This window comes from Lissotriton vulgaris, unplaced genomic scaffold, assembly GCF_964263255.1.
Source record: "Lissotriton vulgaris unplaced genomic scaffold, aLisVul1.2 SCAFFOLD_423, whole genome shotgun sequence".
Lineage (NCBI taxonomy): Eukaryota > Metazoa > Chordata > Amphibia > Caudata > Salamandridae > Lissotriton > Lissotriton vulgaris.
In genome coordinates, this window is record NW_028247221.1 from 1,145,259 (window position 1) to 1,158,405 (window position 13,147).

Genomic DNA, 13,147 nt, shown 5'->3' on the forward strand with positions numbered 1-13,147 from the left:
GATACATTTTAAATATTGTGTTTAAATATATATAATGTTTTAAATATTTCTATTAAGCATGGGCGAATTTTGCGGATCTCGCGTTCGCGAATTTTGCGGATTTGCGAACTCGCAATCCGCAAAATCCGTGAATTCCCGCGAATTTGCGGATTTTTGTTTTTTTTTTGTGTTCGCCCGTGTTTCTGCCAGTTCGCGAGGGTTTTTACAATTTCGCAATTTGCGAACTTACCTGTCGGGTCGCAAGTTTTGCGAACTTGTTGTTTCTACGTGTCCAGCCTGTTTGGGACACTCTTCTTCATCACTGCCACTCTCTGTCACCACTGCCACTCTCTGACTACTCATGCCACCCTCTGGCCCACCCATGCCACCCTCTGTTTCATCACCACACCCTCTGGTTGTCCAGTGTACATTATTTTCAGCAAAGCAAAGCACACCTTCCCTGCCTCAAGTGACCTGAATTAATTTGGGGCTGATTAATGTGTCACAGAATATTTTTTTAGCTGGCACCTGCTTCCTTAGTGCGCCCTGATTAGTGATCTTTTGCACTTGCTAAGTGCTTTCATTGTTGCAAAATTAGTTACAACACCTGCCCTGCCCCAACTGACAATAATGAATTAGGGGCTGATTAATGGATTTTAACTTCCAGCCTGGCTCCTGCTTGTCTCCCTTAGCTGTAATTCAGGACCTTTGTGGCATATGTGTAACTATTCTGAGGTTCAGAGCAGGGTCACATAATAGTTGCAACTGGCAACTGAACTCTGGAGGGGCCCCTCAGGAAGCACTACAGGAAATGGCTACTAATGATGAGCCTGAACTTTTGAACCTGGCAAGTAGTTTCAGTTTTGCTAAGATCGTATTTCTGAAATTTAGCACTTATTCGCGGGGCGCGAAGTTGTACTGGGAAGCCGCGAACTCACGCGAACAGTGCGAGCAAAATCCGCTGCTCGCGGATTTGCGGATTTTGCAGGAGATTCGCGAATCTCGCGGATTGCGGATTTCCCGAAAATCCGCAAAATCCGCGAGCGGAACGGATTTTCCGCCCATACCTAATTTCTATATCCTAGTGATTTGAGAGCACAACATTCCCTACACGTTAACTAAAGTCTCTACTTGTTACTATGCCCCTATGATGTCACATTCAGATGTACAAACCGGGGATGACGTAAAGCCCCTAAGGTCTCACTTTATTAAGACCCCTCCTCCATCTCATGTAATGGGAATTGCATTTTTTTTTCATTTTTAAGTAATGGGATGCAGAATCATTGTTATTTCTGCCATTGACGCAGATGTTGTCTTACGTTATCATTCCAAGGACTGTGAAAGTGTTAAGTCATTCAGACAACTACTTAGATAAGACACCTGATGGAAGATCAGTCTTGGGCAAGTGTCTAGTTATCACAATGTCAAGGTCAAATAAGAGCAAACACAAACATATAATAAAAACAGTGTAGTCTGAATGACTGTCTTGTATCTCATATGATCATTCGGATATGCCTGGAACGTACACCTTGATGCAAATAATATATGTAAGAAATTCCTGAGCTTATGTTAGAAATGCCAATCTTTGATTAGAGATAAAAGAGGCAGCACATGATGAGAGGTTCTTCGCCCAGATTATTGCACAAGACACTGTTGGAGATGTTCCTAACTACTGCCAGCGCACCAAGAAGATGCTACATCAAACCTGATGCAGATAACTAGCAGAGTCCAGGTGAAAGGACACTGCCATGATGTGTGTTTTTCTTTTGCAGGGAACAATGCCCTCATACCTCTCTAATAATCACAGCTTTTGCTGTCAACAAGGTATGCAGTGCATTGCTTCTCCCTATAAAGGTCTAGATGATTCCAAGTTCTACTTCCCATTCTCTCCTAGCGTAGCACATAGTAGTAGATTTTAGGGTGTTATTTTTTATGACATTTTAACTATGTTAGAAATGTTAATTTTATTCACGTAGTCCAAACAGTGTATATTTGCTGTTTTTATGATATTCTGTCTGGTTATTTTATATATGCTGAAAAATAGGGTAGCAAATTTGCTATAAATGATTTCAGTTAAAAATGCCTATTCTTCTTAGTGTCATTTGTGTATGATAGTGTAAAGAGCAAAATAGGTTTGTTTTTCCGTACCACAATGCCACAGATACCAGTTTAGAGGGTTGTCAGTAACCCAAAAGCAATGATCCCACTTCAATAACTTATTTGGTGGTGTTCTGTGGGGCTACAATGTTATGTTATGTGATTTGTAATGCACAGCTTATCACCCCAAGGGTATCCAGGTGCTAGAGTCAGTGCATATGTCGTCTTCTGGGGATTAGGTGAAGATCCAGCTTCTTTTAGAATTCCGAAAGCAAGGACGAAGCTCTTATGTGCAGAGGGGGAGATTTATTCAAATTTTTGGGTGCAAGTTAGAAGAAGGCTAGGCCTCTTGCTTTGCTTTTGCGGATGCAAGGGGTGTGTGCGAGAGAGAGTGAGGCAGAGCGTTGGTCTCTGGAGGAATGGTAGAAGTGGAGGCTGCAGTTGAGGTAAGCTGGCTCTATGTTGTGCAGTGCTTTGTATGCATGTGGAGGAGTCTGACATGGCAGTGTTTGTGTATCAGCAGCCAGTGGAGTTTTCTGAGAAGAGGTGTGATGTGGGTGTGCAGTGTGGGATCCAAGATGAGTCTGTCTGCGGCATTCTGGAAGCTCTAGAGATGGTGGAAGAGGTGGTTGGGGATTCTGGCATAGAGTGCATTGCCGTAGTCTAGTCTACTGATGACTAGTGCTTGAATGACAGTACGCCTGGTGTTCTTGAGGATCCAGTTGAAGATTTACAGTATGTTATACTAATTTGTATAACGCACTAATCACCAGCAGAGAGGGTATCAAGGTGCTTGGGCAGGTGTTTAGGTTTGTGGTCCCGAAGATGCTTATATGAAGAACCAGACAATCAGCTTCTCGCAGAACTCAAGAAGTGCGGAGGAGGCTCCGACGTGTTAAGGGAGGTCACTCCATGTACTAGATGCAATGTAGGAGAAAGAGCGAACACCAGTGGTTCCAGTGTAGCTATCATCCTTAGTCTTCTGTCAATATAGAGAAGGTGAAAGGCACCATAAAAACAAGCAGGATAAAGTGTGTGCATACCCTAATTTGAAATGGCACAATTGTCTTCTTTATGCCCCATAAGCATTAGACAAAAATACTGGACTCTCAGCATATGAAGTGGTGCTTGGCAGAGCCATGAGGATTGCCTACATACCTTCAGCAACACTTGTGTCAATAAGTGATAATTCTGTATGGAGTTACTGCAAAGGTCTGGCTTATTTGGTGAAATCTATCTCTTCTTATCAAGTGAAATTGGCAACAGTACTGACAAAAGAAACTCAGTGGCATCCACTGCAACCGGGGGACTGGATCCTGGTGAATAGTTATGTCTGTAAGATCTGCCTTGAGGAACATAGGCAGGGTTATGTGGACTTTTGTTGGTATTAGTTATGCCAAAGCCATTTCACCGTCTGCACTGTAGTGCTTAAGTAAACAGCTGCCGTTGTAGGTTGTGAAAAACTTGTAGGCAGAGTGGAAACAGCAGCAGCACCCCGTACAAAAAACAGCAATCACTGCAGGGCAACACTGGTGCAAAAGTGTGTCAGTGTTTAGCCCATTATGAAATGTTTCCAAATTATTGGGGGGGACTGGGTCATGCTTGTGGCTAACACTGCTATGAAGTGTGCCAGAATCCCACAGTGGATCCACACGGCTCACACTAGAAGAGTGAAGGTGGAAGATGAAGAGGTGGTAACAGCAACCACTGATTCACATAATAAAAACTCAAGCTGTTATCGTGGATCCAGAGGGTGATAAATAACATTTTGAAACTGGTTAAGATGTTGCTGATGAAAGTGAAAGTGAAGATTCTGGGGAAGGTACCATAATCAGAGTGAAGAAATGCTGCTAATCCTGGGAGCAGCAGCAAGAAGATTAAAGTGAGTTGAGTTGCTGGTCAAAATAGAAGCTTTATCTGTAAGTGAAAAAGTGTCAGCAGTAGTCACATGTGAAGATTCAAGAGTCGTGTTTCCAATGGTGGTGAAGAGAAATTGTACGAAAAGACACTGGGAAAATGAAAGATTAGAATAAGGGAAGAACTAGAAAGTAGTTGAAATCAGTTCGGAAAAAGTGATAATGAATCACCTAATCAATAAGAAAGAGAATCCCAAATAGAAAGTATGCTTCAATAACGAGCATATCTTCCATCTGTGTTTGAAGAAGAAAAAGAGTTAGATGAGATAGATTACAACTCAATAAGCTATTACCAATTACTTTTCAAAGAAGAACCACCTCGAAATGTTGTAAATTCTAATGGTCCTAAATTTATAAATCTAAAGGTTTGAACTTTGCACAAAAGAATCCAGATGAGAAAGTAAGAGTTTTGAGTCCAAGAACGGAACTAAAAAATAGTTTAAAGAAAATGACTTGGATTTCCATAATTTTTTTCTTTAAAAGAAAAGAAGATTTTTTAATGCTTTGAAAAAAGGTTTTCTTATGGACTGATTTTGAGCTTGAAATATCGTTTTGATGTTTACCTCAACAGAAACGGTATAAAGCAGATGCTGTAAAATGGTTAGTATGGTTTCACTAACAGGGATTCTGAGAGCTTTAGTTGGCCTATTGTTATGCCTTATTTCTCTGGTAGGATATGTTTCCACTGAGGCTGAATTGACTACAGTACATGATGTAATTTAGCTGAATGCACAAACACATAGGGAAAAATCAGTTAATGGTTATCATGATAATATCTATTCATACATGTTGGTTCAATATGTTGATATTATTCAAGTTAAGAATTGTATGGCATGTACCTCTCTCCATTCTCTGGCAGGTGAAGATACAACTGAAACAGCCAAATGTTCAATTGTAAAACTTGAGACCACAATCACCTAGATGTGGAATGTGTTCATCGGCTTCTAATATCAGTATGCATCCAATTTAAGATATTCTGCACTATCCAAAAGAGGAGTCTGAAAAATACCCCCCATACTACCTGATACCTGATTACTCATAAATCAAGTCCTACCTCTTCAACATTCCCACAGCCACAACATCCAAGACCAGTAGAACAAAAATTGCTCTGGACCAAAGACGTTTAAAAGCTTCCTACTTAACAGAAGTTTCAGTGGCCGTTCATGTCAGACATGGTGGATAATCGATATACCATGCCCCATACTGGGGTAACAGGGCTGGCACGGGACTGGCAAGTCTCGTACCTTCATAATAGGCAGCAGGTGGTGGCATTGCCGCCTTTTAGATCAGGTGTGCGGAAAGTAGGGCAGGGGGTGCCCCAGGGCTCGGCCATCAGCCCAATACCTTTCAATCTGTATCTCCGCCCTCTAATTCAATTGATCAGTTTCTTCGGTATCTCAGTATTTAACTATGCCGACGATACCCAACTAATTTTTTCTCTGGAAGGTAAAGACTCCGTTTCCTTAGAGACCTTTCACCGCTGTATGACAGCTACAGCTGACTGGTTGTGCTCCAACTCACTCCAGTTTAACAGGTCTAAAACGGAGGTGCTGTACTGTTCCAACGATCGAGTCCCACGCTCCCTGCCAGATGATTTTTGGCCCTCTTCTTTCTCAGGGGCAGTGACAGCAGCAGAATCTGTCCGCAACCTGGGGGTCATGTTTGGCCCTAATTTACAACTGGATGCTTTCGCCAATAAGACCATTGCCACTTGTATGCTGTTGCTTCGCATGCTACGCAAAGTCCTTCCTATGCTCCCAGCACAGGCTAGACCTGAAGTTGTGCGGGGGATTATTTTAAGCAGGTTGGACTACTGCAACGCACTGCTTCTGGGTGCTCCTAAAACTCTGGTCGGTAAGCTCCAACGGATACAAAATATGGCAGCTAAGCTGGCTCTCTCTCATCCGCGAACTGCCTCCTTCACTTCAGCGCTGCTTGATCTCCACTGGTTGCCTGTCCAACAACGGATTCTTTTTAAGGCATCATGTTTAGTTTTTAAATGTTTGCATGGACAGGGACCTGTTCTGCTGCAGAATTTGTTCTCCTGGTATACTGCTCCTCGAATCTTGCGTTCTTCTTCTGCATGCCTGGTAACGGTTCCCAGGTTTCAGAGGTCAAGAATGGGAGGTCGTTCTTTCAGCTTTTCCGCTGCTAGTCTTTGGAACTCTCTCCCGCTTTCACTGAGGAGCCAAAGTGAACTTCCACTCTTTAAGAAAAATCTGAAAACCTACTTATTTCCTAGAGTAGTGTGATCCTGCGTGTGCGTGCTAGTTATGTACTGTCAAAGCGCCTGGATACCCTTTGGGTGATTTGTCGCGCTATATAAAACCGCAATACATACATACATACATGCACCCATTTCTACTCTTGCTTTTCCCCAATGATGCCCGTCCCATTTTTCATCGTCCCATTATCTTTGACCCTGTGCACCCTAATTCAGCAATTTTCAATTTGCACAGACTATGAGAAAACCAATACATACATATAAAAATCCTGACTTGTGTTGGTTTGGGCATACTGGAGTTGGTGGAAAATCAAGTAATGAGACACTGATCAGATCCTCAGTGGTACGCTCCCTGCAATGAGAAAGGCATATAGTTGTACAAACTGCATCCAAAATGTTATCATAAACTATACATTACAACCCCAATCACTGTGTCACATTTTAAATTCTGAGTTTGTAAAACAGTTTTACTGTGAATATATCCCTAAAGTAATGCAGAGTAATGCTGTGCACCATTTTCTGTTAAGGATAGCCTACCACGACGATACATCGGCATTCCCTTACAACCACTTATCGATTTTGCCGCTAACCCCAAACTTCTAACATTGGATGAAAGTAATTTGCTTCAAGAACTTAATGCCTCCCCAGGGCAGGCATTACGTTCAAGAAAAGTTTTTTCTCGTACTTTGCATTTATGCTGCACTGTACAGCACATAATGGGATAAGTGTTAAATTTTGTGAAAGCATAGTATTTTGTACTCAAACTGTATCTTTCCAGTCCAAACCCTATTTTGGACATCAAACACACACACACTATTGCATTATGATGCAAAGTTTTGTGCATCGGCACACTGCATCCTAAAATGCTCCAAATGCTTTGGTAGAGAGCAACAGTGCCATATCATTTTATTTGTATTTTTTTTAATTGCCATTTTGAAGCATGCAAGCGACAGCAGTCATCAATATATAGTCAGTACGGAAGGTCCACTCCAAAACCTGACCCAGAAAAGAGAGAGCAGAAATACAGCATGGAAAACAGTAAAGTATTACATTGTTCATTATTCAGTAGGTCAAAAACCAGCCAACTATTTCTCTTCATGTAGACAATCAGTGTTACATTGCACAGTATTCACCAGCACTGTATGGGCAAATGTAGTCGTTATGTTATCTACTAACACTGTATAAGGGTACATGAAGCTATATCACAGGAGCAGGTTGCTTTATGCTTCGTGGATAGGGGTAGCAGTGTGTATTCTGATATAGCGACACAGTGAGGTGCGTTGGTGGTGAAACTGGACCTGCAGCATCCCTGGATCTCAGATAGGCCAGTAAAGGTTCCCAAATGTCTTTAGGACGGTACCTTGGCAGTATTGTGTCCCAGAAATGCGACAGCTTGTTCGACCAATAAGCAGCATCTGGTAGCCAGTCCTTGACTCTTGGCGCCGGCCTTTTGCCCCAGTTCATAGCCACTCTGTTCTTGGCCAGGAGGAGCATGGCCGAAAGTTTCCGCCTGTCAGTTGGTATGTTTTTAACCTGAAAAAGTGAAACTGTTAAGGCGCCCAGTCTTCTGCTTTGCCCCCGTGTCCTGAAGCAGCAGCATCATAGGGTTGTTGTGCATCGCGATCGACGGAGCGAATAGCTGTGCCAGCCCACTCCTTTTCCTTATGCCGTCCCATGTCCGTAGGATGCATTCTACCATGTTGATTTCCCTTCTAGGCACCTTGTATCGAATGTATGGGGCTGTGTTTAGAATGTGAGTAGTTCCCAGGATATGGGGGCGGCCTAACCGCCTATATCAAAGGGATCAAGTTGGATCTGAGGCTTCAAAGGAAGATGCTTGTGAGTGGTAAGGGAAGGTTCTGAAACAGATATAAGAATTTAGTTAGCAATATCATTTTGGCTATAGCAATGCAGCCGGCCAGCGAGAGCGGCCTCCGAAGCGGATCACCTCCTGTATTCGCGGAACCTGGCAGCTAGGGGTTCCATTGCTATAGCAAACAATAGAGGAGAAAGGGGGCAACCTGGTTGTGTTCTTCGAGTGATCTGTATAGTCTTAGAGATGAGCCCATTCATGTAGACTCGTTCTGTTGGAAGTGTTTATAGCAAATATATATATAACAAATAAAATTGGAGCTGAGTGCCAGCCGATAGAGCAGTGGGAGGAGATAGTCCCACTCCAGGGAGTTGAATGCCTTTGTGGCTTTTAGCAAAGTGGTAACTGCTTGAACACGTAGGGTCTAGGTGATGCATCAGTGCAAAAAGCATTTGCAAATTATGTGAGGTAGAGTGACCTGGGATAAACCCTGCCTGATCCGGCCACATCATCTTGGACAGCAAGAGTAGCATGCGAGTTGATAGGATTTCATCCAGTATTTTGTTATCCACATTTATTAATGATAGTGACCTATATGAGTCACATCTGTTGGCATGCTTGTCGGGCTTGAGAAGGGAAATTATTACAGCCTCCATTAGTGTGGGGATACCTTCTTTGAGGGCGTCTTCAAACATGGCCAGCAGATGGGGGCTAGGAGAGTGACATATTCCTTATAAAAAGAAGCTGTGAAGCCGTCAAGGCCAGGTTCATTGCCACTTGGAAGTGAGTCAATGGTCTGAATAATTTCCTCCACCATGATGGGGATGTCAAGGAATGTCCTGTATGAGTTATCAAGCCAAATTAATTGCAGGGTGTCTCTAAGTACGCAGTTAGCTCAGCTCTGGCTTGCCTTGGGGTGGAAGTGTATAGCTTGGCAGAAAAAGTTGACATTGTTTCCAAGATTCCTGCGGATGTGTCCTGCACACAGTCACCATCATCTAGTAATTCTAGTACATATGTGGAAGTGTGTGGCTCTTCGGACAGTAGCAGTGCCCTCCCCCGCCCCTAGCGCCTTGAGACCCTCACAGGTATGTAGTGCGCTTTATAAATGCTATGATTGATTAATTGATTGTGGCTTCTGAGAAGGCCTGCTAGTGTCTTCCCAGGTCCATCTCCTTCACCATAGCGGCGGGCCTGGGAATCAATTCTCTGCTCAAATATCGCACTTCTAGCTTTGCCTCATCGGTGTAATCCGATATTTTCTCCCGCATAATTGCCAGTGTACTTAGGTCATTAGAATGACTATAGTCTGACTCTAAAATTCGTATGTCACCTTCAAGTTTATTTAGTTGCGTGCGTATCACCCTTAGTACCCCTGATTATCTGGAGATACATGCACCATGTAATACCTCTTTAAATAACTCCCAGAGCACTGATGGAGACGTTACAGTGCCCTTGTTTTGATCAAAGTAAGCAATAATGTCTGCTCAAATTTCCTAGTGGAACACCATGTCCAACAGCTCCCCTGAAGGAAAGAGCCCCAAGAACGCGTTATGGGGGACCTGTGGAATCGACAGCTCCAAAAGAACAGTGGCATTGTCTGATAATGTACGAACAAAGTTTGTAGCCTTTGCGTCCCACAGCTTTAGCTCATGAGATATAAGCCAATAGTCTATTCTAGACCACGTGGTGTAGTGAGAGGAGACTCATGTACCCTCAAGCAGCCCCCAGGGACGATCTCCAAATGTCAAGCAGGTGTTTGACCTGTATAATCGTGTTGAGTATAGGGTGTGAGCGGCGGGACAGACAAGATCTATCACAGCCATCATCTAGAACCACATTCAAGTCCCCTTCCCAAAGCATCACCCCACACTTTCTCCCTGCTACCGTGCCAACAGGTCGGCAAAAAAAACAGGGTCATCCGTGTTCGGCCCATATGCCACCACCAGAGTTAGGGGTTGTATAACAAGGTGTTCCCGTTGCAATAACATAACACTCCTCTTTCTCTACAATGACATCCTTGGAGTGCCAGGGCAACCCTATATGAAGTAGTATGGCTAGCCCTCTAGCATAGTTTGAATATAATGAGGTGTTAGCCTTGCCATACCATCTGGATTTCAGACCTGGAACAGTGCATGTAGTGAGGTCTAGCTCTTTTAGGAAACAGATGTCTATCTGGTGACGTGCCATATATGTGTGGACAAGGTGGGATTTACAATAGTCATTGAGACCGCTGATGTACCAGGTAAGACGTTTAAATGGAACAAGTGTACTTTTGCTTAAGATTGTGCTGTTGTGTTTGTCTAATAAGTGATGTGTGACAGGTTGACTGTGTAATGAAATGTCATTGAGTGACACAGATGATGTCAAAGACATCCAAGGGGCATAACAGGACCAGGCTATCTCCCTCACCATCAAGGTCAGGTGACCAGATGGGCCACAGCAACACAGGTGACCAGATGGGCACCGTAAACATGTGAAAACAGTAATGCAAAATTAATCTTGGTGTACCAGCAGCCTGTGTGAGATACCCTGTGTCACTCATCTAGAGTTGTTCCACTTCAGCGCTCCCCACTGTAATTTTGGCATTGTGCCTGCATATCTGGGCTAGTTCAGTAATTTCCATTTAGGGGATCTTCTGTGGAGCCCCCAGTTGATCTCACCAGGGATGCCTGTTTCTTGGTGAGAAGCTTTGCAAACTTGTGGGCTGCCTTTGTGTAGGTGAGGAAATGGAGTTTGATGTGTAATGCGAAGCTTTGCTGAATAAAGCAACACACAGGAAATGTTTGCTTGCTGGAGAAGACTTTTAGCAGGAAGAAAAAAGCGTCTAGCATTTTGGACAGCAGTGGTGAAGTCAAAGTAAAAGGGTGTGGAGTGGCGCAGATGGGTTATGGATTTTTTCTCGCAGGCCAGACATAGGCTTGTTTCTCTATCTCTTGTAATTCACCCCGGGGGAGGTCTCTGGCCAAGGGACTGGTGCACCCCTTCTACAATAAATGCAGGTGACAGGGATTCCCCAAACACATCACGGAAGAGCGACTCCACAAAACCTTCCATGGTGGTGATGGCAGTGGATTCGGGGTGCTGGTGATACAAAGGGTGTTGCGCTGTGATCATGATTCAAGATCCTTGTTCTTAGCTCTGATACGTTCTAGGATCCAGTCCATCCGCAGTAGATGTTTCTTAGACTCTCCTTGAGTACCCTCGCAGTCGGAGACTTGGCTTTCTACCTGTTCGAGCCGGTAGTCATGTTTGTCTTCTTTTTGCTTCAAGTGATTCAACCTGCTGGTGAGCGCATCTAACTTAGCATCAATGGCTCTGAGGCTGGTTTTTACATAAAGTAGCAGTTCCTCATTGTTGACGTCTTGTGGATCGCCTCTTGTCGGGGTCTTCAACTGAGTTTTCAATGGTATCTCCTGGTCCGCGTGTAGTGAGTAGAGCGTTTGCCTTCAAAGGTGAGTTTAGACTGCCTAGTATCCTGCCTGCCCATGGTTGCCACAGGAATTGATGTAGTAATGATGGGTGTTCCAGGGCTCTCACTGCACAAAGCGCTCACAGTACAGCGTTCTGGGCTCACCCACCAACAGTGAGACCAGCAGGTGAGTTTGCGTCCTGGCAGGCCCTCCCACTACCCGAGTCCGCTGGGGGGCTTGAGCAGGACCAGGCCCAGTTTGATTGCCCTCTGCACTATCTCCGGCCCAAAAATGTCTTCTCTGCTGAGTGGTGAGTCACAAGTCCCCAGTGGACTCAGTGCTCACATGGGAGTTGGCATTTTGGAGCAGGGCAATCTGAGACGGGGCAATTGCATAAAAATGTTAGCTTGCTAGGAGTAAATTCCTCCACTGCAGAGCTCGTGTCCAGCGGTCTCACCAACCCCAAGGTCACCGAGGGATATGCAGGGTGCTGTTTCATTACCGGGGCCCGAGCCTCACGGCCAGCCATCCAGCACAACCAAAGAGTCATGCAGGCCTCTGCTCTCCACTTCTGACCAACACATCAATCCAGGGCCGCTGATGTCATCCACACAGTGCCTCAGGCCCTGTACGCATCTCTGCACAGCCAGAGAGGCCCAGCGGGTGTCCATGGCTGGGCAGTCTCAGGTACGTGTCTCGTCCCATCAGATGTACCCACACCGCAGGGCCATGCAGCATTAGGCCCAGGCCAGCGCTCCTTCCGGCAATCAAGTCCTGGCTCCAGTGGGTGGAGCTCTTCTTCCTCTCACAACCACCCAACCGCTGGGACAGCAGCCGCCCCCGCACAGCCACTTCCAGGATTGATCCAGCACTAGTGCTGTGATCCTAACCCCAGCTCCCGCGGGCTGCCGGCATCTCAGTCGCAGTACAGCTCACCCGGAGTGCAGGCCACAGATCATCTACAGTAGTGGCGTGAGATAGGCTCTGCCTGCCACACCGACAGCTGTGGCATTTTTCACTGTTGCATAGGTCTCACGAGCCCCGGAGGGCTTCTCTGTTATTGCATCTGCGGTCCCCCAGTGTCTTTACCGAGATGAGGAGAGTTAATGCAGTACTTGTGCCGGATTCCGACGGATATAGTGATCTGGTCAGCAGAGCCACCCTATTGAGTGGCCATCTTGCAGCTCAGTCAGGCTCCACCTCCAACAGTGCCATATCTTAGGAGCTCCCTTTCCTGCAAAGCAGCACAGCAACTTTGGTTACTGTGTATGTTGCATGAATACTAAGTAACTCTGCCACTTCTTTTCTACAGAACAAGCCCTCTCAAAATGTAATGCCTGCCAGTATAGATGACATGCCACTCCTACACCATATACCACTCATTGCTTTATGTAACATTTCCTATACACTGATTTTCCCACTTGTATAATTATAGGTGTGTTAAGTAAAGAACTGTGACACCCTCTGCTAGGGTGAACAGTGCTATAAAATTAATTAAATACATGTGATGGAGGGGCTAAGGAGAGATGAGGCATATCATTGGAGGGTGGTAGTGAGGACCTTTCCAGCAAGGGAAATCATTGTGGGAAGGGGGGTGCTAACACAGCTTATTGAACCTGGGAGCCACCAATGCTAAAGCCATCCCTGATTGCACAGATTTTTGTGTGATGTCAAAGAAAAAGGGAAAAGAATTGATGTTAGAGGG